General features: G+C 40.9%; 1 protein-coding gene across 4 annotated transcripts in view; it reads right to left on the reverse strand.

The window, feature by feature from the left end:
- The window catches only part of LOC134359345 (non-muscle caldesmon-like), a 247,289-nt gene extending 223,030 nt beyond the window's left edge, over positions 1-24,259 (reverse strand). For all 4 annotated transcript variants that reach the window (XM_063072464.1, XM_063072461.1, XM_063072467.1 and 1 more), the window contains exon 1: positions 24,115-24,259. The gene's annotated coding sequence lies outside the window, so the exon portion shown is untranslated. The remainder of the gene's footprint in view (positions 1-24,114) is intronic.
- Positions 24,260-25,133: the final 874 nt, after the last annotated feature.

Below are 25,133 nucleotides of genomic sequence, written 5' to 3' on the forward strand. Positions count from 1 at the left end.
ACGTTACCTCTTGTTAACACAGGAGTAGTTCCTCATGAAATAAAATCAATAGGCTCACTCTTCCATCACTCACAATTTGTGTAATGGATATTATAAATAGCAGGAATGAGAGGGGGAGGGACGGGTAAGAGAGAAGGGGAGGGGGATCTTTCTACCAAAGCAGTATTTATTATACAATGTTGTCAAAGGTGGGCTTGTGGAATTTTAGAAACTAATATTTCATTGTAAATTACTATTTTGTTATAAAAGGTGGGAGGAGTGAAACTGAATTCATAGTGTAAATCCTGTCACACTGATCTTACATTAAACTGTCGAGTGAGACTCCTTGGAAAAATCTAGGATACCTTACAAATAGCACACAAATATGGCATTAGCATCAGACTGAATTACTCGGGTCAACAGTGAATTAGCAGCTTGACACACTCCAAACTGCACAGAGCTTGTCCATTGTACTTGTTTATAACTTCCTTTCTCAATATTTCAGCCTACAAAAATTATATTTCCTTAACGGAAGTTATCTACACAACAACCTCTCACTCAATGTCAGCAAAACCAAAGAGCTGATTATCAACTACAAGAGGAAAAAGCCGGAGGTCCATGACCCAGTCTTTATTAGGAGAATGGAGGTGTGAGGCGGTCAGCGGCATTAAATTCCTTGGCATCAGAGTATCAGTTCTGTCCTGGGAACAGCACATGAAAGGCAAGCCAGTGTCTACTTTCTCAGAAGGTTGTTTAGATTCGGTGTGTCACTCCGCTCTTTAAGGGAGGGCGGGAAATGACAAGAAATTATAGTTCATTTAGCCAAACTTCAGTGGTTGACAAGATGTTAGAGTCACTTATAAGGAGAAAGTGTCAGGGTGCTTGGAGGCACGTGGTAAAATAGGCCAAAATCAGCATGGTTTCCCTAAGGGAAGGCTTGCCTAACAAATTTTATTTTGTTTTAGGTTTTTATTAAATTTAGAGATACACAGTGCAGAACAGGCCTTTCAGCCCAATAAGCTACACCACCCAGCAACACATCTCTTTAATACTAGCCTCATCACAGGATAAATTACAATGACCAATTAACCTACGAACTGGTCATGTCTTTGGACTGTGGGAGGGAACTGGAGCACAGGGAGAAAAACGATTCAGTTCACAGGGAGAGCGTACAAAATTGTTCTCCTCAAGGGTTGTGTTGGGTCTGCTACTTTCCACATTATATATTAATGATCAGGGTGACAGAATTGACAACTTTGTGAACAAGGTTGAGGATATATCAAGATAGATCGAGGGGCAGGTAGTGTTGAGGAATCATGGAGTCTGTGGAAGGACTAGGACAGATTAAAAGAATGGGCGAAGAAGTGGCAGATGGAATACAGTGTTGGCAAGTATATGGTCATGCATTTTGCTGCAAGGAGTTGAGGTTTAGGGTATTGTTTAAATGGGGAATTAATTCAGCATTTATTAATTAGAGATGCAAAAGGGACTTGGGAGTCCTAGTACATGGTTTCCCTACGGGTTAACTTGCAGGATGAGTTGGTGGTAAGGAAAGCAAATGCAAGGTTAGCATTTACTTCAAGAGGGCTGGAAAAATAAAGCAAGGGTATAATAATACTGAGGATTTATAAGGCATTGCCTAGACCACATTTGGCATATTCTGAGCAGTTTTGGGCACCATATCTAAGAAAGAATGTGCTGACATTGGAGAGGGTCCAGATGACATGAGCATGATCCGAGGAATGAAAAAGTTTAAGTACAAAGAGAGTTTGATGGTTCTGGGCCTGTACTCACTGGAGTTTAGAAAAAAAATGAGGGAAGGAAAATCTCTTTGAAACCAACAGAATATTGAAAGGTCTGTATAGTGTGGAATTGGAGAGGATGTTTCCATTAGTGGGAGAGTCTAGGAGCAGAGGTCAGAGCCTCAGAATAGAGGGATTTCCCTTTAGAACAGATGAGGAGGAATTTCTTTAGCCAGAGGATGGTGAAACAGAATCAGATTTATTATCACCGGCATGTGACGTGAAATTTGTTAACTTAGCAGCAACAGTTCAATGTAATGCATACTTTAGCAGAGAAAGAAAAAGTAAAATAAAAAATAATAAATAAATTACACATATTGAATAGATTTTTAAAAACATGCAAAAACAGAAATACTGTATATTAAAAAAATGAGGTGGAATCCAAAGATTCAATGTCCATTTAGGAACCGGATGGCAGAGGGGGAAGAAGCTGTTCCTGAATCGCTGAGTGTGTGCCTTCAGGCTTCTGTATCTCCTACCTGATGGTAACAGTGAGAAAAGGGCATGCCCTGGGTGCTGGAGGTCCTTAATAATGGACGCTGCCTTTCTGAGACACCAATTCCTAAAGATGTCCTGGGTACTTTGTAGGCTGGTGCCCAAGATGGAGCTGACTAGATTTACAACCTTCTGCAGTTTCTTTCAGTCCTGTGCAGTAGCCCCTCCATACCAGACAGTGATGCAGCCTGTCAGAATGCTCTCCACAGTACAACTATAGAAGTTTTTGAGTGTATTTGTTGACATGCCAAATCTCTTCAAACTCCTAATAAAGTGTAGCATAATCTATGGAATTCTTTGTCACAGACATCTGTAGAGGCCAAGACATTGGGTATATTTAAAACAGTGGATGACAGATTTTTGGATTAGTAAGGGTGTTAACGGTTATAGGGAGCAAGTGCGAGAATGGGGTTGAAAGAGAAAATAAATCAGCCTTGATGGAATGGCAGAGCCTATCTCTGAGGTGATGTCTTATGGCCCTGTTATCATTTTTGAAAATCACAGTCCCCACCACTGAGTATATCTACATAGAGCCCTGCCACAAGAAAGCTGCGTCGATCACCATAGGTCATCACCATCCAGACCATGAACTCTACTCACTTTTATCAGCAGGCAAGAGTACAGAAGTCTTAGCTGCTATGCCATCATTCAGGAACAGTTACTACCCTACAAGCTGAACCAGTGTGGAAAACTTCATTCACTACTGCACTGAACTGATTCTACAACCTACAGACTCACTGCCAAGGACTCTTTGTAACTCCTGTTCTCAGTGTTGTATTTATTTGCATAGTTTGTCTTCTTTAGCACATTGGTTGTCAGTCATTGCAAGAGAATTTTTTTTAAAATCTATACATTTCATTTCTCCTGAAAATGCCTGCAAGCAAACGAATCTCAATGTGGTATAGGATAGTAAATGTAGTTGTCTTCAGAACTTAACACTTCTGCTTACTTTTGTGCAATCATGATCCCGTGTACAAATTGTGTTGTGTACATGCATGTTTGTCTGAACATGTTTAGCTGCACATGTGTTGTGCATTTGGAGCAGTATTTAGGTTAGATTATCTTGCATTTTATATATCATTTTCATAACAACAATTTCTTATCAGAGCCCAACCCCCACTTTAGATCAGGGAATCCATTGACAACTGCCTTAATTCTACTCGCACTATAATTTTTCTTTGGAAAACAGCCACTACTAATTATTTAAAATTCAACTAATAAGCATGCAAAATGCATTCAGTATGTTTGTAGAGCTTCAGACAGAAACATTCCACTGTCATTCATTCGTGATTGACATCATGCTCACCGCAGGATACACCGATTTGTTGCAACATGCTGTTCATGCCACACATTTCTGTAGCATTCTGAAATGAAAGGTGTCTCAGATAACTTTATAAATTGCAATGCAAGTTGCTTGAACCCTTGGGTAAAGTGTAGAGTCCCACAGTCCAAAGACATACCGGCTAATAGTACCGGCAATGGTCATTGTAAATTGTCCTGGGATTAGGCTAGGTTTAACTTGGGAGTTGCTGGGCAGCAGAGCTTAAAGGGCCAGAAGGGTCTATTCCACGCTGTATCTCAATAAGTAAATAAACGGACTGCAATGGAGTTAGTGCATGGCTTGTGTCTCCCAAAGACACTTGAAAACCAGAGGGAGACAGCAGGGCAGATTGTGTTTTTCTCATAAACTAACATAAAGCAATTTACAGAGGAAGATCCAAAGAATGTGGCTTAATGAGGCTAAAGTAATCAGTTCTAATGGAGCGAAGGGAGTGTGGGCGATGGCTCAATGGATGTCAGTGAAACACCAACTGCATGTGGGGTTGTACACTAGATGAGATCACCAAGGTAGGGTAGAATGAACAGAGGAATATGAAATTGAGGGCAACCCAGCTCAATTCATCCTGTCCCTCCATTCCTCATCAACACTACACTCAGTGGAACAGTAGCGTAATGATACTATGGTACAAGCAATCAGAGAGCAACTCCACTATTGTCTGTAAGGAGTTTGTACATTCTCTCTGTGACCAATGCTTAAAGATCTTTCATCTTTACTGCTACCCGAATTCATGCTGGTTCTACTTGGTTTATTGGATCTTCGCCGATTATTCCAGTCCAGCATTCTCCGATACCACCGTCCGTGTTTGATTCTAATTCAGTACTGATTCCAGTCTGATAATACTCTCTCAATAGTCATACAGAACCTCAAGTGGAAACATAGAGTTATCTAAAAGTGAGACTTGTATTCACTAATCTACACATGTAAAATAATAATAGAAAATGAGATAGGAGGTGAATTGCGGCTGATTTTGCTAGTATACTTAAACTAGTCAGTCACACCCCTCCCTCAATAATTGATCGACACTCACAAATAGTCAAATGATTCCAGCAGCAGTTATCTGCATTGGCTTTCTATAGAATCAAGATGACTCTACTTAAAATTGGGCATACTATTCTTAATTATTCCTTATATTTTGTTGGAAAACATCACTCTGGGGAGTGTAGGTTTTGCCATCATTATGAAACAGTTTAACACATTCTTTTACAATGTGAAGCATGCAAGGTTGAAAGAAAGCAAATGCATGCTTTTAATGTTTTTAAATGAAAACAAAGTTATGGAAGTGACTAATTTAATTCACAATATTGTTTTTCATTATTTACCAATTATAGGGTGTTTGGGGACAATTTAGTTTTCATTTGTTAAAGAACTAGAAGGGGTTTTATTTCCCAACACTACACCACACTCTCGTCAGTAATACACCTTTAAGTTGGAATGCCAACTGCCATTAAACAGCAGAAGTAGCAGAAAAAGAAGAATAAAGATAAATCTAAACCAGTAGGCTTACCATCTGCATACTTTTGTAACTCTCTTGATATTGGTACCTCATTGAGAGCTTCTGGGAACAGAGGAACTGACAGACCAGGTGGAATGGTTCTGTAAAGGGTTTGTTGATATAAGCGCGCAATTGGGAAAATGCGGGGGATTTTTCTGAATCATACAAAATATTTGTACAAAATTTAGGGAAATAATGAAACTGTTCCATAATCGATAGCAGTCACTTCTCCAAAAGAAGTTGACGTCATTGGTAGATAACCACTGAAAATGCATTAAATTGCTATTCCAATAGCTGAAGAAACCGGTTCATTACCCCCTTCACTGGTCAACCAAGCATTATCAATAATGTCAACATTTGCACATGGTATTGGGGGCAGAGTACTGACATTAAAAATTGGCTGGCTGACAGAAAACAAAGAGTAGCAATTAACGGGTCCCTTTTGGAATGGCAGGCAATGACCAGTGGGGTACCGCAGGGTTCAGTGCTCAGACCACAGCTGTTTACAATATATATTAATGATTTAGATGAGGGAATTAAAAGTAACATTAGCAAATTTGCCGATGACACAAAGCTGGGAGGCAGTGTGAAATGTGAGGAGGATGTTATGAGAATGCAGGGTGACTTGGACAGGCTGGGTGAGTGGGCAGATGCACGGCAGATGCACTTTAATGTGGATAAATGTGAGGTTATCTACTTTGGTGGTAAGAACGGGAAGGCAGATTATTATCTAAATGGAGTCAAGTTAGGAAAAGGGGAAGCACAACGAGATCTAGGTGTTCTTGTACATCAGTCACTGAAAGCAAGCGTGAAAGTACAGCAGGCAGTGAAAAAAGCTGATGGCATGCTGGCCTTCATAACAAGGGGAATTGAGTATAAGAGCAAAGAGGTCCTTCTGCAGCTGTATAGGGCCCTGGTGAGACCACACCTGGAGTACTGTGTGCAGTTTTGGTCTCCAAATTTGAGGAAGGACATTCTTGCTATTGAGGGAGTGCAGCGTAGGTTCACAAGGTTAATTCCCGGGATGGCAGGACTGTCATATGTCAAAAGATTGGAGCGACTGGGCTTGTATACTCCAGAATTTAGAAGGCTGAGAGGGGATCTTCTTGCAACATAAAAGATTATTAAGGGATTGGACACGCTGCAGGCAGGAAGCATGTTCCAGCTGATGGGCGAGTCCAGAACCAGAGGCCACAGTTTAAGAATTAGGGGTAGGCCATTTAGAACGGAGTTGAGGAAAAACTTTTCCACCCAGAGAGTGGTGGATATATGGAATGCTCTGCCCCAGAAGGCTGTGGAGGCCAAGTCTCTGGATGCTTTCAAGAAAGAGATGGATAGAGCTCTTAAAGATAGTGGAATCAAAGGTTATGGGGATAAGGCAGGAACTGGATACTGATAGTGGATGATCAGTCATGATCACAGTGAATGGCGAGGCGAGCTCGAAGGGCCAAATGGCCTACTCCTGCATCTATTGTCTGTCGTCTATTGCCTCTACTGGTCCTCCTTTTCTAGTTGAATTCAAGAGGAAGGTTTGCTTTAAAACACACACAGACACAAAATGCTGGAGGAGCTCAGCAGGCCCAGCAGCATCTATGGAAAAAAGTACAGTCTACATTTTGGGCCAAAAATGCATGTTAACATTTGTCATGGATAATCAAAAAGGTAGAATAATAGACAACTAGTGTAAGCATTGCCATAGGCAGAACGATCCAATAAGTATACATTGACAAGAACATTATGTACCTACCAAGTATTGCTGCACTATCAATTTGTCAACCACTTGAAACCTTTTAAGCATATGACTCACTACCTAAGAGAGTACTTACTTGAATGTTATTCTTAAACTAGGATTGTTAAAAACGCAATTAGCTTGCCAGCTGGTGAATCTTTGGACCAAATCTTAAGTGAATACTAACTGGGCAACTTAATTCCTATCCTAAAAAGAATTAACACGTAGGCTGGATCATTGCTGTGAAAATAGTGAATTTTAACAGCGCTCTTTATGAATAGTGTGTGACTAGCCCAATAACTTCAAAAGGGTTGCTCATTTCCTCTTGCTGGTTAATTTGTGTATTTCTCCAATTGCCTCACACTGGCCTTCAAATTAACATTTGGTACTCACTGGTTTAGAACAATAATTGCCACTTAACTTACTATCCAATGTTAAATCTGATCATTAGCAGTTTAAGTGTCTTTAACAATGGAGTTAAAAACAAATCTCAGAAACTGAACATAAATTGCTAAGACCTCAGTCATCTGGCAGCATGCAGTTGTTAGAAGTATTTAAAATTCCAAAGTTTACATTTTAATATTTTTGCTTTTACTTCTTGTTCTCCTTTATTTGGTCCTCCACTGTAACTGAGTTGACTTTAACACACTTACCTCCTGAATCATCCATCTGATTTAATCTCAGTCTATTGGTTAAGGGAGTTCAAGTAGGTCTCTAATGCTATTGTCCAATCCATTCACTCCTCCAGTGAATTAGACTTTTTTTTTGGTTTCTAATAAACAGCAAAAGATGTCTCATTTTAGCCAAATGACACACCTTGCTGCTTGGCTGCATTGAAGTGCATTGCACAGTAATAAAAAAATGGAGAAACTTTGATGCATAGGTCAACATTTTTTGGAACAGGCAATGAATACAATGTTATCTTTTTCCGTTAGTGTGCTGTTCTTCAACCAGTGTCAGGTAGCCACTTGCATTCAGTGCATACCTGTTACATGATCAAACGAGTTTTCATATAAAGCGGTGTTGGGAAATCCCAAGATTTAATGATGTAATATCTTAAGGGATGATTGTAAATGTAGGTCAGAAATTACTATTCATAATCCATGTTGAATGAGATTGTGTGTCATTGTGCCCGATGTTTCAGTGATGGTGCTAACACTTCATAAGCCTGCAAGTAAAAAAGAGCTGACAATGGGATATGATGTTATGATTAGAACCAAGCTGGAGGCTCTATTTAATATTTTCATTGGGACGTCTTGATAAAGGAAGGGGATCATGTTTGAATGCTACCTACAGACTGAGCAAAGTGCAGAGTATTCCTATAGAATTTTTAAAAATCATTACAATAAAAATAATTAAAACCACATTTATTTTACACTTCCTAAAACCAATCATAAGGCAGGAATGAAATGCAGAGTATAGTTTGCCATCCATCGCACATTTCTTACTTGAAGTGCCCATTTAGCCTATACAAGCACAAGCTCACATTTAATGTTCCAGTTGGTTCCCAGAACTCAATGCCCACAGTAAACTCCCTGAAACACCCAGAAAGGCAACATACAGCTGATTATATGTCTGTACATGGTCTTGTGGCTCACTACACATCCATCTAAGGAGTTCAGAGCAACTTGGCAAAACTCCCCTCTCCTGCTAGATCTTTCCATAACTGCCTCACAGAAAAAATGCTTGCTCACATTTGATTGGCATTTAGAGGTTTTGACTTTGATCTGTCAAAAAAAATTGGAGTAAAAACCCAAAAAAGGAATGTTAACAGAATATTATGTTACTTTATAAACGTCTGCAAACCACTAATTGCATATCTTTTAATAGTGAACCAGATAACTTCTGCCTTTACTATTCTGTGACTCAATATTTTTGGAATGTTGAATGTACCTTGAACATTACCAGAAAATGTTTTATGGTATGTCAAATGCTTTGAGAGAAAACAGAACATAATGTACAATGGCCTTTGGTAAATGAAAACTTGTTACCACTTATGGAAATTGAATATTCAGTACTCTTTATGTATGGGTTATACTTCTAATGTTTGAAATTAAGTTCTATTATGTTGTTCAAGGGTTACACATCGGAAAGAATGAAAGTAACAGGATTGTGTTTTCATCTCATTTGTTTTACTGATTTCAATCTATAGATAGTGAATTTCAAAACACAGGAATGTAAAGCTCTTGATGTATTTTTAAATGTGGCTTTAAAAAGGATTGCTTCAGATGTCTGTATTAAGTCACTGAAATCTGACATCAGAGTCGGTGGTTTGTCTGTTCAGTAGCAGAATCATTACTTGACTATAAAGATCAAGGGAGTATGTTCAGTCTTCAGTAATGGGTTATACGTGTACAAGGATGTGCTCAAAGTCTTCCTGGAAAATTGCAACATTCCCACTGACATGTGCAAACCTAGTCCATGAGGGCAAGCAACATTTGAGACTGTATAAAGAAATTGTACAATTGTTTTCGTAGCCTTGACATGTCGCAGAAAATTTTACAAGAAAACTATTACTTATCAAAAGCAGCACATAAAAACGCTGGAGGAACTCAGCAGGTCAGTCATCACCTATGGAAATAAATAAACAGCTGACGTTTCGACCCTTCTTCAAGACTGGAGAGGAAGGGGGTAGACGCCAGAATAAAATGATGGGGGGGGAGGGGGAAAGAGAATAGCTGAAAGTGATAGGTGAAGCTAGGTAGATAGGAAAAGTAAAGGGCTGGAGAAGAAGGTTTCTGATAGGAGAGGAGAATGGACCTTAGGAGAAAGGAAAGAAGAGGGGACTCGGCCCAAAACAGCGACTGTTTAGTCATTTCAATCAATGCTGCTGGACCTCCAGCATTTTGTGTGTGTCACTCTGGATTTCCAGCATCTGCAGACTTTCTCGTGTTCATGAATTACTTACCAAATATTGTAACGCAGGAAATATTGAAGCTAATTTGTGCGGAACAGAAGTCCACAAGCAACATTGAAATTATCACCAGGTATTCTGCTTAAGTGAGTAATAAGCATTTACTAGGGCAGTGGTTAACATACTGCTCTTTATTCAATTTATGCTATTGGACTTTTTTAGACTAAGTATACCAAAGCATGTTTAACGATGCATCAAAACGTGAGCATACATTGTGCTCAAATCTATGCTAATATGAGAGGGCATAATTTTAAGGTGACTGGAGGAAAGCAAGGGGAGGGTGTGACAGGCAAGTTATTTTACACAGAGAGTAGTAGGTGTGTGGTAGAGCCAAATCACTAGGGACATTTAAGAAACTCTTAGATAGGAAAATGGAGGGCTATGTAGGAGAGAAGAGTTGGATTGATTTTAAAATAGGTTATTAGGTCGACACAACATTGTGGGCTGAAAGTCCTGTACTGTGCTGTAGTGTTCTATGTTCAAATCTCTGTAGTGTGTCACATGTCCACAAACACTTGACTCAGAGATGTAAATGCTGCCATGAAGCCAAGGCCTACTCTAGCTCCAGCATGCTCCCATTTAGAATGTATACTTGTCATGTCAAGTTTCCTTTTCTTTCCTACTGGATCAAGAATGAATTGCATACACATTGGCTTTATAGCCATTGAGATGACTGATGAGGTCAAAGTGGGAACCATTGGCTCTTCAAAAAGCAGAGCAGGGGAAAGGTAGGTGGGTAGTTTCTGTGATGTCCTTCTGTCACTTACACAAGGTTACTATGCATCCTCTTTGCAAATATTTATTCCTTAATTACCCCACTAAAGCAAGTCATCATCATCATTATGTGCCATGTCATGAATTGGGTTACCATGATGAGGCCATGATTGTTCTTGGCAAATTATTCTACAGAAGAAGTTTGCCATTGCCTTCTTTTGGGCAGTGTCTTTACAAGACGGGTAACCCCAGCCATTATCAATATTCTTCAGAGATTGTCTGCCCGGCATCAGTGGTCACATAACCAGGGTTCGTGATATGCACCAGCTGCTCATATGACCATCCACCACCTGGTTTTGTGTGACCCTGATAGGGGGTTAAGCAGGTGCTACACCTTGCCCAAGGGTGACCTGCAAGGCAGGGTAGCAGAGGAAAGGAACGCCTTTCACCTCCTTTGGTAGAGACACATCTCTACCCCACCACCCACAAAGCAGAGTACCTGGTGATTTTCTCAATGCTGTGCTCAAATTAGCTCCAATGTTTCTTCATTACAATACTTGATAAGAATTCTTTGGCTGTAAAATATTTGGTGAGGTGCCAAAAACTTATCTGCTGAAAGAACTCAGTGGGTCTGGCATCATCTGCGGGAGGAAAAGAGCTATTGAATGTTTGGGTCAAAATCCTGAGGGTGGAGAAGTAAGGCAGCCAGTGTAAAGAGGAGAAGTGTAGGGGTAATTGATGAACTGAGGAGGGGTGTAAGATGACAGGCAGTTAGTGACAGGTAGGGGAGGTAAGAGTTGTTGGAATTGGAAGAGTGCCATAGGGTAGATGGAAGCAGACAAAGAGGGAAAAGATGGAGCAAGGTGGGAGGAGGGGAGAGTGAAGATGGGAGAGTGATGCTGAAGGGATATAAGCAGCAACACGAAGGGCTACCAGTACTAGATTTTGATCAGTAAAGAAGGTGAAAATGGGAACAATTAGGGGAGAGGTGAAAAGCAAATGGAACAAAATACCAGAGACCTTGGGTTCGGGGGGTGCTGGGGTGGGCTGGTGGACTGCATGTGAAGTGGGTGGATAGATCCAGGAGGGAGATGGAGATGAAGATGGGTAAACAGGTGTTGGGGGTGAGGAAAGGGGGATGAAATGGGAGGACCAGAGAAGGATAATGAGAGTGGGGGGGGGGAGAAGGAGAAGGGGTAAAAGGGTTACAGAAAAGTGAAAAACTCAATTTTCATTCCATTGGGTTATAAATTAGAGAATACAAGGTGTTGCATCTCCTGTTTGTGTTGGGCTTCAACTTGGCAATGGAGAAGGTCAATGTTGGACAAGTCAATGTCGGAATGGGCAATGGAGGTAGATGGTCTGTATCTGGGAACTCCCAGATTACCTTTCTGGATGGTACATGGGTGCTCTGTGAAAGTCACCGAGTCTGTGTTTCGTCTCACCAATATAGAGGAGGCCACATCGGGAGCACTGAATGCAGTCAGCAAGCTTGGAGGAGATGCAGGTGAACCTTTGCATCATGTGGAAGAAATGTTTAGGTCCCTGGATGCTGGTGGAAGAAGATAATTCCCCAGATGCCAGCATCTGCACTCCCCCTTTTCTCCAAAAGGCACTATACAAGTGCAAGTTGTTATTCCTGCAGGAATATCATCTCTTCTGAATCACAACCCTGGCTTTTTGCCAGATTGATAGCCCAATTTTAACCCAGCTCAAGACCATGTACTTTCATACACTTTTCCATAATTCAGCCAGCTAAAGGCATTGGCAGAAAAGCAGAAAGGAAGACTTGGCAAGCGCAGGACATCGTGAAAAAGAATACATTTGGAGGCACCAAGCAAACCATCCTGACCTGGATAAAGCACAGATCTGTGCTGGCAAAATATAACCCAAACCCAAGTACTTGATTAGAATATAGGTACACCTAGCCTGACCTCAGCCTGACCCATAACGGTTCCATTGCATCAGAGCCAAGTTGATTTTCTATCAAACAGCTTCAAGGGAATTTACTACATGGACGGCAATGGTTCAAGCAGCTGGCACTATACCCTGCCAAAGGATCATGAGGCCGGGCTGTAAATGCAAGCAACACCCATTTATCAAACGAAAAATTTGAGTCTGGCCCTGTAGCTCAGAAGGGTAGGGCAAGGAAGAGGAGGGCAGTTGTGATAGGGGACTCGATAGTAAGGGGGTCAGATAGGCGATTCTGTGGACGCAGTCCAGAGACTCGGATGGTAGTTTGCCTCCCTGGTGCCAGGGTCCGGGATATTTCTGATCGTGTCCAAGATATCCTGAAGTGGGAGGGTGAAGAGCCAGAGGTCCTGGTACATATAGGTACCAATGACATAGGTAGGAAAAGGGATGAGGTCCTGAAAGAAGAATATAGGGAGCTAGGAAGGGAGTTGAGAAAAAGGACCGCAAAGGTAGTAATCTCGGGATTACTGCCTGTGCCACGCGACAGTGAGAGTAGGAATGCGATGAGGTGGAGGATAAATGCGTGGCTGAGGGATTGGAGCAGGGGGCAGGGATTCAAGTTTTTGGATCATTGGGACCTCTTTTGGCGCAGGTGTGACCTGTACAAAAAGGACGGGTTACACTTAAATCCTCGGGGGACCAATATCCTGGCAGGGAGATTAGCGGGGGCTACTGAGGTGACTTTAAACTAGAATGGTTGGGGGGTGGGAATCAAATTAAAGCGGCTAGGTGTGAGGAGGTTAGTTCACAACAGAGGGATGGGAACCAGTGCAGAGAGACAGAGGGGTGTAAAGTGAGCGTAGAAGCAAAAAGTACAAAGGGGAAAAGTAAAAGTGGCAGGCCGACAAATCCAGGGCAAGCATTAAAAAGGGCTAAGAGAGTTGTAAAAGAGTGCCTGAAGGCTTTATGTGTCAATGCAAGGAGCATTCGTAATAAGGTGGATGAATTGAAAGTGCAGATTGTTATTAATGATTATGATATAGTTGGGATCACAGAGACATGGCTCCAGGGTGACCAGGGATGGGAGCTCAACGTTCAGGGATATTCAATATTCAGGAGGGATAGACACGAAGGAAGGGGAGGTGGGGTGGCGTTGCTGGTTAAAAAAGAGATTAACGCAATAGAAAGGAAGGACATAAGCCGGGAAGATGTGGAATCGATATGGGTAGAGCTGCGTAACACTAAGGGGCAGAAGACGCTGGTGGGAGTTGTGTACAGGCCACCTAACAGTAGTAGTGAGGTCGGAGATGGTATTAAACAGGAAATTAGAAATGTGTGCAATAAAGGAACAGCAGTTATAATGGGTGACTTCAATCTACATGTAGACTGGGTGAACCAAATTGGTAAAGGTGCTGAGGAAGAGGATTTCTTGGAATGTATGCGGGATGGTTTTTTGAACCAACATGTCGAGGAACCGACTAGAGAGCAGGCTATTCTGGACTGGGTTTTGAGCAATGAGGAAGGGTTAATTAGCGATCTTGTCGTGAGAGGCCCCTTGGGTAAGAGTGACCATAATATGGTGGAATTCTTCATTAACATGGAGAGTGACGTAGTTAATTCAGAAACAAAGGTTCTGAACTTAAAGAGGGGTAACTTTGAAGGTATGAGACATGAATTAGCTAAGATAGACTGGCAAATGACACTTCAAGGATTGACGGTGGATATGCAATGGCAGGCATTTAAAGGTTGCATGGATGAACTACAACAATTGTTCATCCCAGTTTGGCAAAAGAATAAATCAAGGAAGGTAGTGCACCCGTGGCTGACAAGAGAAATTAGGGATAGTATCAATTCCAAAGAAGTAGCATACAAATTAGCCAGAGAAAGTGGCTCACCTGAGGACTGGGAGAAATTCAGAGTTCAGCAGAGGAGGACAAAGGGCTTAATTAGGAAGGGGAAAAAAGATTATGAGAGAAAACTGGCAGAGAACATAAAAACGGACTGTAAAAGCTTTTATAGATATGTAAAAAGGAAAAGACTGATAAAGACAAATGTAGGTCCCCTGCAAACAGAAACAGGTGAATTGATTATGGGGAGCAAGGACATGGCAGACCAATTGAATAATTACTTTGGTTCTGTCTTCACTAAGGAGGACATAAATAATCTTCCAGAAATAGTAAGGGACAGAGGGTCCAGTGAGATGGAGGAACTGAGCGAAATACATGTTAGTAGGGAAGTGGTGTTAGGTAAATTGAAGGGATTGAAGGCAGATAAATCCCCAGGGCCAGATGGTCTGCATCCCAGAGTGCTTAAGGAAGTGGCCCAAGAAATAGTGGATGCATTAGTGATAATTTTTCAAAACTCGTTAGATTCTGGACTAGTTCCTGAGGATTGGAGGGTGGCTAATGTAACCCCACTTTTTAAAAAAGGAGGGAGAGAGAAACCGGGGAATTATAGGCCGGTTAGCCTAACGTCGGTGGTGGGGAAACTGCTGGAGTCAGTTATCAAGGATGTGATAACAGCACATTTGGAAAGCGGTGAAATGATCGGACAAAGTCAGCATGGATTTGTGAAAGGAAAATCATGTCTGACGAATCTCATAGAATTTTTTGAGGATGTAACTAGTAGAGTGGATAGGGGAGAACCAGTGGATGTGGTATATTTGGATTTTCAAAAGGCTTTTGACAAGGTCCCACATAGGAGATTAGTGTGCAAACTTAAAGCACACGGTATTGGGGGTAAGGTATTGGTGTGGGTGGAGAATTGGTTAGCAGACAGGAAGCAAAGAGTGGGAATAAACGGGACCTTTTCAGAATGGCAGGCGGTGACTAGTGGGGTACCGCAAGGCTCAGTGCTGGGACCCCAGTTGTTTACAATATATATTAATGACTTGGATGAGGGAATTAAATGCAGCATCTCCAAGTTTGCGGATGACACGAAGCTGGGTGGCAGTGTTAGCAGTGAGGAGGATGCTAAGAGGATGCAGGGTGACTTGGATAGGTTGGGTGAGTGGGCAAACTCATGGCAGATGCAATTTAATGTGGATAAATGTGAAGTTATCCACTTTGGTGGCAAAAATAGGAAAACAGATTATTATCTGAATGGTGGCCGATTAGGAAAAGGGGAGGTGCAACGAGACCTGGGTGTCATTATACACCAGTCATTGAAAGTGGGCATGCAGGTACAGCAGGCGGTGAAAAAGGCGAACGGTATGCTGGCATTTATAGCGAGAGGATTCGAGTACAGGAGCAGGGAGGTACTACTGCAGTTGTACAAGGCCTTGGTGAGACCACACCTGGAGTATTGTGTGCAGTTTTGGTCCCCTAATCTGAGGAAAGACATCTTTGCCATAGAGGGAGTACAAAGAAGGTTCACCAGATTGATTCCTGGGATGGCAGGTCTTTCATATGAAGAAAGACTGGATGAACTGGGCTTGTACTTGTTGGAATTTAGAAGATTGAGGGGGGATCTGATTGAAACGTATAAGATCCTAAAGGGATTGGACAGGCTAGATGCAGGAAGATTGTTCCCGATGTTGGGGAGGTCTAGAACGAGGGGTCACAGTTTGAGGATAGAGGGGAAGCCTTTTAGGACCGAGGTTAGGAAAAACTTCTTCACACAGAGAGTGGTGAATCTGTGGAATTCTCTGCCACAGCAAACTGTTGAGGCCAGTTCATTAGCTATGTTTAAAAGGAAGTTAGATATGGCCCTTGTGGCTACAGGGGTCAGGGGGTATGGAGGGAAGGCTGGGTTCTGAGTTGGATGATCAGCCATGATCATAATAAATGGCGGTGCAGGCTCGAAGGGCCGAATGGCCTACTCCTGCACCTATTTTCTATGTTTCTATGTTTCTATGAAAAAGAATTGAAGAAAATCCTCAGAAAATGAATAATCTTCTTGCCTATCAGAAGAGAGATAAAGATAGAAGCTGCTAGAAGCATGTTAAATTGTAAAAGTATATAGCTAATAAAAAGAAACATTTTTTAATAGTGGTAAACATCTGCTTAATTTGCAAATAATTGTTAAAAGATGCTCACTACTGAGCCAGCTATAGATCAAAAGGCTCAGGAATTGTTCAAAAATGTTCAATAATATGAAAATCAAATTATGTTTCTCTTTTTTCAAACATTCTTACCCAGCCATTAGCCTTGATTAATGTTTATGATATAAATCAGTGCATTATTAAAAATATACTGCTCAGTTGCACGTTAAAATGGGCCATGATTACATATAATAGGTAAATTTTCCATTAGCCAAAATTTGCATTTCAAAACTGTTGACCTTAAAACTTGTAGCATTCAATCCCAACACAGCTAACAAACAAGTCCATTAGGGAGTTGCCATACTCCCCTTCCAAAATACAAACTTATTGTTTTGTATACCCTTCCTGCTTATTTTCATCGTCATGGGATGTGTCAATGCCAAAACAACATCTACTGGCCAATTCTTAATTCCCCTGGAGAAGGTGGTAATGAATTGCCTTCTTGAACTGCTGTCGTCCTTCAGGTGAAGGCACTGCAAAGTGCTGAAAGTCAGAAAATAAAAAGCAGATGCTGGAATTCTGAAATAAAAGCAACAAGTGCTAGAGAGAGAGAAAAAAAATCGTAAGTTCAGGCAGCACCTGTGAAGAGAGAACAGTTAATGCTTCAAGTTTGGGAGTGTTGCTGAGTAGGGAGCAGGAGGAATGAGATTCAGTGACAAAGAAAGAACGCTGGTTTATTTCCAATGTGTGGCAGTGCAAAGATGCTGCTGTTTGTGGTGCTCCCCTGCTCTTGCAGCCCTTGCTCTTCGAGGTGCAAGAGGTTAGTGGCTGCTATTGAGTTCCTGGTTGCAGAATATATTCTTATATCTACTTAAACGATGCAAATATGGCTAGGGCGCCCAAGACTTTTGCACAGTTCTGTATTTGTCAATATGGAGTGGAGGGTGGGAAGGTGGCAGAGAAGGTGGACCAAGGGTGGGGGAAGTGGGGTGCAGACACACCCAGCCCAGAGAAACCAGGTAAGGTAATTTGATTCTGAAATATTAGTTTATTGATCATTATTGAATGTCTCTCTGGTGCTTCCCACTCCCTCCCCTCTCCCTTGCCCAACCATGTTTCCCCTCTCTATCTGCTCCCTTCCCACTTAGTCCACAATAGACTCTCATATCAGAATCAGATTTATCATCACGCACATGTCATGATTCTTTTTTTGCAGAATCATCACAGTACAACACAAAATTACCACAGTAATGTGCAAAGGTCTGGGACATCCTAGCTATATACGTGCATGAGACCTTCACACGTTACTGTTTATTTCTCATTATAACTTATAGTTTTGCAATGTATTGCACTGTTCTGCTGCTGCAAAGTGCCAAATTTCACGACATATGTCAATGATAATTAACCTAATTCTGAACCCCTGGTGAATTGAGGCAGTGTGTGTTTCAATTGGTAAACACTGCAATGAATGGGATAGACCATCTGTAATTTCATACTTCTTTTTGTCATAATAGTGAATACCTGGTTTAAGGAAAGTTATATACTTTTGTCCCCAGAAGCCAAAGATAGGTTGCTTATGAAGTGCCAGCCTTTTAACTCGCTGTGGTGTTTCTCAGCTTGTTCCCTCTGCTCTGATTCTGTTTAACATTTGGAGCTCAAAGTGTGGTGCACCAGATGGAAGTGAGAATAAAAGATCCAGTTGAGTGCTGGCGCTCGACAATGGGAAGCAATAAAATTTAAGGAGTATTGAAAATTTAATGTATAAAAGATGGAGTGAAAGGAAATGTCACAATGAGCAGGTTGGAGAGCTTTTCCTGAAGTTGTAAAAAAAAGAGTAGATGAAGTTGAAAAGAACTGAACACTTCCTTCAGGGTGGAAAATGTGTGAGAATTCAAGTGAATGTGGGAGAATCCTCAAGTGATACATTTCAACAGTATTAAGGCCAATTAATAAACACAACTTGTAAATTACAGGAATTGACCATAGCAGCTGTGCATTTATCAGTATAGAGAACACTTGAAACACTGGTTGCTACTGGCAAAAATCAATCATTATAAGAAAACTATTTAAAATTAATTCATGGACACATCCTTTCAGCTTAGAACAATACAGGCCATTCGTGAAGACCGGTGGAAAATAGCAGCAGAGAGGGATTCAACTCACTGCCCATTTAAAGGCACACTGTTATCTTGTACACTATGAAAGTAGATGCCCGTTGCTCTGAAGAGGCTCCCCTTGCTCAGTGAGGATGAGTGGTTGCATGTGTCCATAGTAACCTTTCATTAGGGCCATCCATTCATTATGTTCTGTCCAGAGCAGGTTCTGACTTATGGCCCATTTGAAATCAGAATCAGAATCAAGTTTATTATCACCGCCATGTGACGTAAAGGATCCTTGATTCCGTTAATAGGGAAGTGTAACTGAGTGCATTTCCTCGGTTGTTTTTTTTTAAATCCTCAGAGTACCTTTAACTGAAGGAGGACTTCTGCAGACAAGCCTGAAGAAACTCATCTGCCTTTTATGAGGGCTGGAGACTTTCTATTGGGATTGAATGATCTTGCTGGACATCGTCAAACCGCAGAATTATTATGGCACAGAAAGAGGCTATTATGCCTAGCAAGCTATTCCTGGCTCTCTACGGAGCAATGCAGTTGGTTCGTTCGTTCTTTCGTTCTCTCTCTCTCTCTCTCTCTCTCTCCCTCCCCCTCCTGAGAATCGTTCCCTTTTAAGTGAATGTCCAAATCCATTTTGAAAGTTCTGGTTCCACCCTCCTTTCAGTGGTATTTATATCATAACCGCTATCTACTGAACATGAAAACCTTTTTCATGCATTCTTCCTGTTCTGGCCCTTGACCATACGTTGCTGGGAATATCTGCTCTATATATACACACGGACAAAGTCAACTGTGTTCAAGGTCACAACTACCAATTTTCATTTCAATCTTCTTGGCTCTAAAGAAAACAGCCCCTGCTTCTCCCTTTTACCTATTTGCTGAAGCCCTCAACCCTGGACCACTCTACTATGTCCAAAGTGGGGTTTGAACCAATCATTCTAACTCCAAAGATGAATCTTCATTGCTTACTTGCTAACACAGAGAAGATGCTGAGCGACAGTGTTGCAGATTGTATTGTGTCCAGGAATTGCCCTGAGTGTGAGTCCAAGAGCTAATTATAGATGAATTTCCCAGAGTATTGATGGAATTTCAAATTTCCATGTAAATGCCTCCAGCAGCATGCAATCGTATTTCCCTTACCATTTCACCAGACCTCCGCTTTACCACATCAGCTCCTCCTACAAAGTAATTCATCTCAGTCCTGATGCCCCTACCCTTCCTTCATTCGAATGATGCTTCATGCCCTTTAAATCCAATTGGCTTGCCTGATTTCTCCACTGGCAGAAATCCAAGTTCCCCTTTGGGAACACTTAATGCCAGTATTTAATGTGTTTAATGCCAGTAGCTTTAGCATTATAATGGAGGCCTCAAGCCAAAATCACCTTGATCCCTCCTGATGGATGTTGAATGTGTCCAGTTAGTGTCTGCTCGATTTGTGCTCCAGAAGAAAAAACAACATGTTATTTGCCAAACCCCCTAAACGTTGCCAACAAAAGAATGTCACTCAAACACTTTGAAAGATAGGACTACCACTATTCTAGAACGGTGGATTTTCTGAAAGCAGAGCAGGAGGCTATAAGTTTTTGAGTGTGGTCTGCCCTTTGTTTTCTGATGACTTCATCTCTGTTCTTTCATTTATTTTAAAAGACAAAATATTTTCAAAGCCTCTATCTAAGAAATACCAGTTGGTTACAAAGAAAGCTTAATTAGGTATATGATTTTTCCTAAATCACATATACAATAAAAATCTCGTAGAAACCAATACCATCTATGTGTGCCCTTTCTCTTTGTTACACAGAGAGCTTTGTCATACCCATCTCTGTTTGGGACAATGAAAATAACCAATGAAAATACACCACCATTTTCATTCTGCCCTGCATTTTTGCAGATATAGAAATCTAATTCCATCCCTTTCTCTTTGCTTTGTATTGGAAGGACCCCACCTCAATTCAAAGCTGTGAAGTGTAACTGCATCCAGAGTTAGTTTCAAATAAGTTGAGATGATGTGACTAAATTAACTGTGGCCAATTAAATAATTGCTAACTCGGTGACTGTTCTTGCTTCCTCCACAGTCTATGGCATTGGGATAATATTGCCACATCAGTTATGAGTACATAATTACATCATTGCATTAGTGATTGGCAGAGAATGGGGAAACCAGCCCAGTAGTTTAACTGCAACTTGTCCAGAACTCTAGTGCAGTGACCAAGCCCAGTCGCATTCATACTAACTACACAGGCATTCTGGTAATCTCTTTCCTATATTGTATGGGGAACTGTACTTGCCCCATCACTGAAATGTTTCGAAAATCTATGGACTCAGTTTCAAAGTCTCTTCATCTCATGCTCTTGATACTTATTGCTTATTTGTTTGTAATTATTATTTCTGCTTGTATTTGCACAGTTTGTCATCTTTTCACACTGGTTTACCCCCAGCTGGTTCAGTCTTTCATTGATTCTATTATGGTTATTGGATTTATTGAGGATGCCCGCAAGAAAATGAATCTCAGGGTTGTGTATGGCGACATACATGTACTTTGATAATAAAGTTACATTTAACTTTGAATGTATAATCCATGGGGAAAGTCCATCAGTGTTTTCTGGTACAATTGCAATCTTCTTAAATCCATGAAGTACTATTCCCACATTAACTTAATTCACTTTCAAGTAAAAATAATGAAAAGCATAATGTTGATTTCTGTTATCAAAAATACATTCAACATCAGTTGATTTTCCCAAGAACAGATTCTAATGTTATAATTTTTCTTCCTGTTTCTCAGCAAACTATTGCCCACCTCGAGATCGACCACATGGACTGAGCACTTCTTTTCAATGACTGAGTGCCACACAACATGCCAGCCCTCAAGCAGGAGAAAGGTGAAGGAGGTGAGAGCTCCATTCATTCCTCATCTTCCCCCACTATTGGGCAAAACCAAAACAAGGTGATATATTGTCCAACTGAGCTCAAGCCTTTTATCTCTAGTTTGAGAATGAAGTATCCACAACCATTGGTCTAATACTATTAATAAATAGAGCTTGGAATCCAAAGTACAGTCTGTATTTGTACAAAGCTGCTCTGCTTCACAAAGATATGTATTTGTGAATATCAACAGATTCCTGGAATGAGATGCTAGAGTGGCAAGGATTAGAGAGACTAGGACTGTTTTCTTTGGACAAAAAGTGGCTGAGAGGGCATCCAAGTGTGGAGAATCTGTCAGAGTGGACAGAAGGAGGTTATTCCCATTGGCAGGAGAAGTGACAGGTACAAATTAAGTGGAAGAAAATTAATGGTGCTGAGGTAATTTTTTTTTTAAACCCAGCATGTGGTTGGAATCTGGAATACACAGCTAGCAGTTGTGGTGGAGGCAGGTTCCAGTGGTCTTTAAGAGGGAAATGGCTAAAAATAGGCTGAGGGAAAAATTGCAAGGCCATAGGAAAGAATAGTAGTTACTACAATGTGGAGCCAAGTTGGAAAAAATGGGTGAATGGCCCTTTGACTCTATGATAGGTGCTGGTTCTACACTGAAGTAAAGTTCCATGAAACCATTCTCCCTTTTGATGTAGAGTCACGTTAAGCCAGGATTCTGATTCAGGCTCTATTTGCACTATACTTTCTACATACTAATGCACAGCAAAACTAATTCACACCAGTGGTGAAGCTGTGGTTTAAGTTCACCAGTAATGAGAAGCTGTCAAAGAGCCCGAGTTATTTCCTTTACCCTTTTACAATCCAGACTTTACACATAATTAGATTTTGTCAGTTCAGATTCTCAACCATTTGCAAGGTTTCAGCAGTAGCTCCCTTGAGTGGGAAGTCCAGACGTCTATGCAATCCTGACTAACATCACTATCAGGCAGCTCTGATGACGCTAGGCCATTTTGTGGTCTCTGGACTTCACTCGAATACTTTCAGCTGCCTTAGTCAAGAAGGTTCGAAATTACTACTGGCGAACTCAAGACTTAAATCAAAGAATGCTTTCAACCTCTCTAATCAAGGAAGGGTCTGATCAAAAAAGAAACAATAAAATTCAGCTATTTATGCAGTGTGCTCAGCAAGGCAAGGCTGGCACTTCACGCGTTTCTTTAAAGAATGCGGGATTTATGAAGCTTATGCATGCAGAGTCAGATTTATTAAATGATGAGGCTTCTAAGCATATGCAATTCGACAGCAAAACTAACCAGTAACAAATTGATCACATGAGGTTTATCAGAAACAGAATAACAACCAAATCGGATACATCGTAGATTTTGCCACAAGGTACAATTCAAAACTACCCACAATTCAATGTACACAATAGCATAGGCAAAAAAACCTTTTGGTGTTCAGAGATGCAGTAAAGTGAATTCAGAGGGCAGATAACTTGGTTTTCTTGCCTGCTACTTACACATGTAAAAATCCCACAGAATTTTTTTTTACAATTGCTTTCTTACATTCCATAGGTCAAACCCATCATCTGTCACCAAGTTAAATTTGCTCCTTATAAGGCCTATGCATCGAGTGCATTCCTTCATTTTTCCCTAACATGGATTTTTTATCAGATGTGGTTCCACAGAAGGCCAACAAATATTTAGCTAACCTTTTTACTTTTCAAAATACTGGCATGCTGCCAGCTTTCCCAAGCAAGTTAACTGAGGTGCTCACTGAAGCAGACAGCCCCCAAGTATATGTCTCAAATCTTATCACTTCATTGTGCAGGAATCACTGTAATTCACAACTCCCCCCCCCCCCCCCCACCAGCCACCACCAGCTCCTCCTTTCACTGCCACCACTCTGCTCCCCTCCCCCTCTATCCCAACCTTGCCACCATAGCACCACTCCCAATTCAGTAGAAGTTCATCAACATGGTATCAAGTTGGTCTGTGAAGACACCATTCAGATACACTACTGATAATGCAATTGTAGAAATATTTTCCAAAAAATTTTTTAAAAAGAGGCTCAGGATATGAAAAGAGATGAGATGCTGGAATGTCGTATTGTATTAAAATCAACAAAAAAAGCGTAAAGAAAAAAAGAGGACTCCAAGGAGCCAGCTCGTGGGACACAAAACACTACAGCATTCCACAAATGATGATGAACAGGTTTAAGCAACACGGAGTCTGAAATCAGATATCAACTTCAACAACAGTTTAAATTGCCTGAACATGTCAAGCTGATTAGAATAAAAATTCAGCCTCTACTCATGAGAAAGCAAAACTGAGATGCACACTAAGCATCTACCTTCAAATTAGACTCTGTTTGAATCTTGTTTCCCTGTCTGCACTCCATTTAAGATTAAAATGCAAGATGTAATATTTTATGTGGATAAAAAACCTAAACGTACATACTTACAAATTACAATCTTGAATGAAAATTGCCACCCGAGTTTTATGTTAGAATCTCTTCATTGCTTGACACAAAACAAAGCTAAAGAAAATTAATCTGAAACTCCTTCAAAGATTCCCCCTTAAAGATTTTGTCAGTACTCCACTTATTCCTATGCAAAACCCTTCACAGTCCTTTCACAAATCCGCTGTGCTTCTAATCTTCAATCTTGTTCAATTGGAAATTCAACTGAAATAAAGTTTAATCTTAATCCTGCTCAATGTAAATCTTTGAAGCAATGACTGCTACACAGAATACCAGAAGTACATACCTTACCTCTGTAACTTGAACACTGGCTGGCTTTCAAAGAATACAAGCTACGATGCAGCGGCAAGGGAAGTACAGGCAGTCAAAACACCAATACAGTTCTATTCAATAAAACTCCAGTCATGCCTAGGCCCCTCCCAAAGTCAATGCCAAGTGAACATATCTCCCCCTATGTTTACAGTTGACAACCACTAGCATGCATTGTCTGTAACTTGTTCTGCAAAGGAGCCAATCACAGGGGCTAAACCTGATTTGAGTCCAACCTCCATGCAGGAATGCCTGTCATTCCCCAGGCATGCTCAGGAAGCCACTCATCAAGAAACAAGACTAAAAACTCCTGAAAACTGTTGCTCGCTGCCAAAAATGTCCTGCAACATGCCCTTTTTTGGTTATCCTTAACAGGGCCTCTGAAAGTAAATAGTCTGTCATGTATAATCATATGAAATGCTAATCCCAGGGAAATGCATCCATTTGAGCTTTCACTTGGCTGACTGAAAAACTAAAAAGAAGCACAGTGGATTCAAGATCCACACATATTCTTTTAGCATAACGGACAAACCAAGCTGAGTAGAGCTATGAGTTTTTACCTCAGCATATTTTTTTACAGCTTATTAAAAACACATGCAAGAGCTGAAAAAAGTCCCATACATGTTACACATGTGCCAATGTACTCTGAGCAATTTTTTTTTGAATTCCCAAGAAATACAGCAGAACTTTGATAACAGTTTCGTTCCTTTTGGGGATTTATTGTTAATCGCTGCGCATTTAGTACTAAAAACTGGGTGATCATCATTTGCTGTCTGAGCCAAATCTGACTGTTTTAATTTACTGGAGGAGCATAGTTTTACAGTAACCCTTTAGGTACCAATGTCTGTAACAAGAAGGCAACAAACACATGTGGAACTCCTTAGCTCATTATGAGACATTTGATGTTTCCACAGCGGTCCTTGGCCTCCAAGAGATAGATGTGTCATTATCACAGCTGTGCCAGGTGAATGTGAGATGCAGCAAAGTCATTATGAGAACAA

The sequence above is a fragment of the Mobula hypostoma genome, chromosome 20, assembly GCF_963921235.1.
Source record: "Mobula hypostoma chromosome 20, sMobHyp1.1, whole genome shotgun sequence".
Lineage (NCBI taxonomy): Eukaryota > Metazoa > Chordata > Chondrichthyes > Myliobatiformes > Myliobatidae > Mobula > Mobula hypostoma.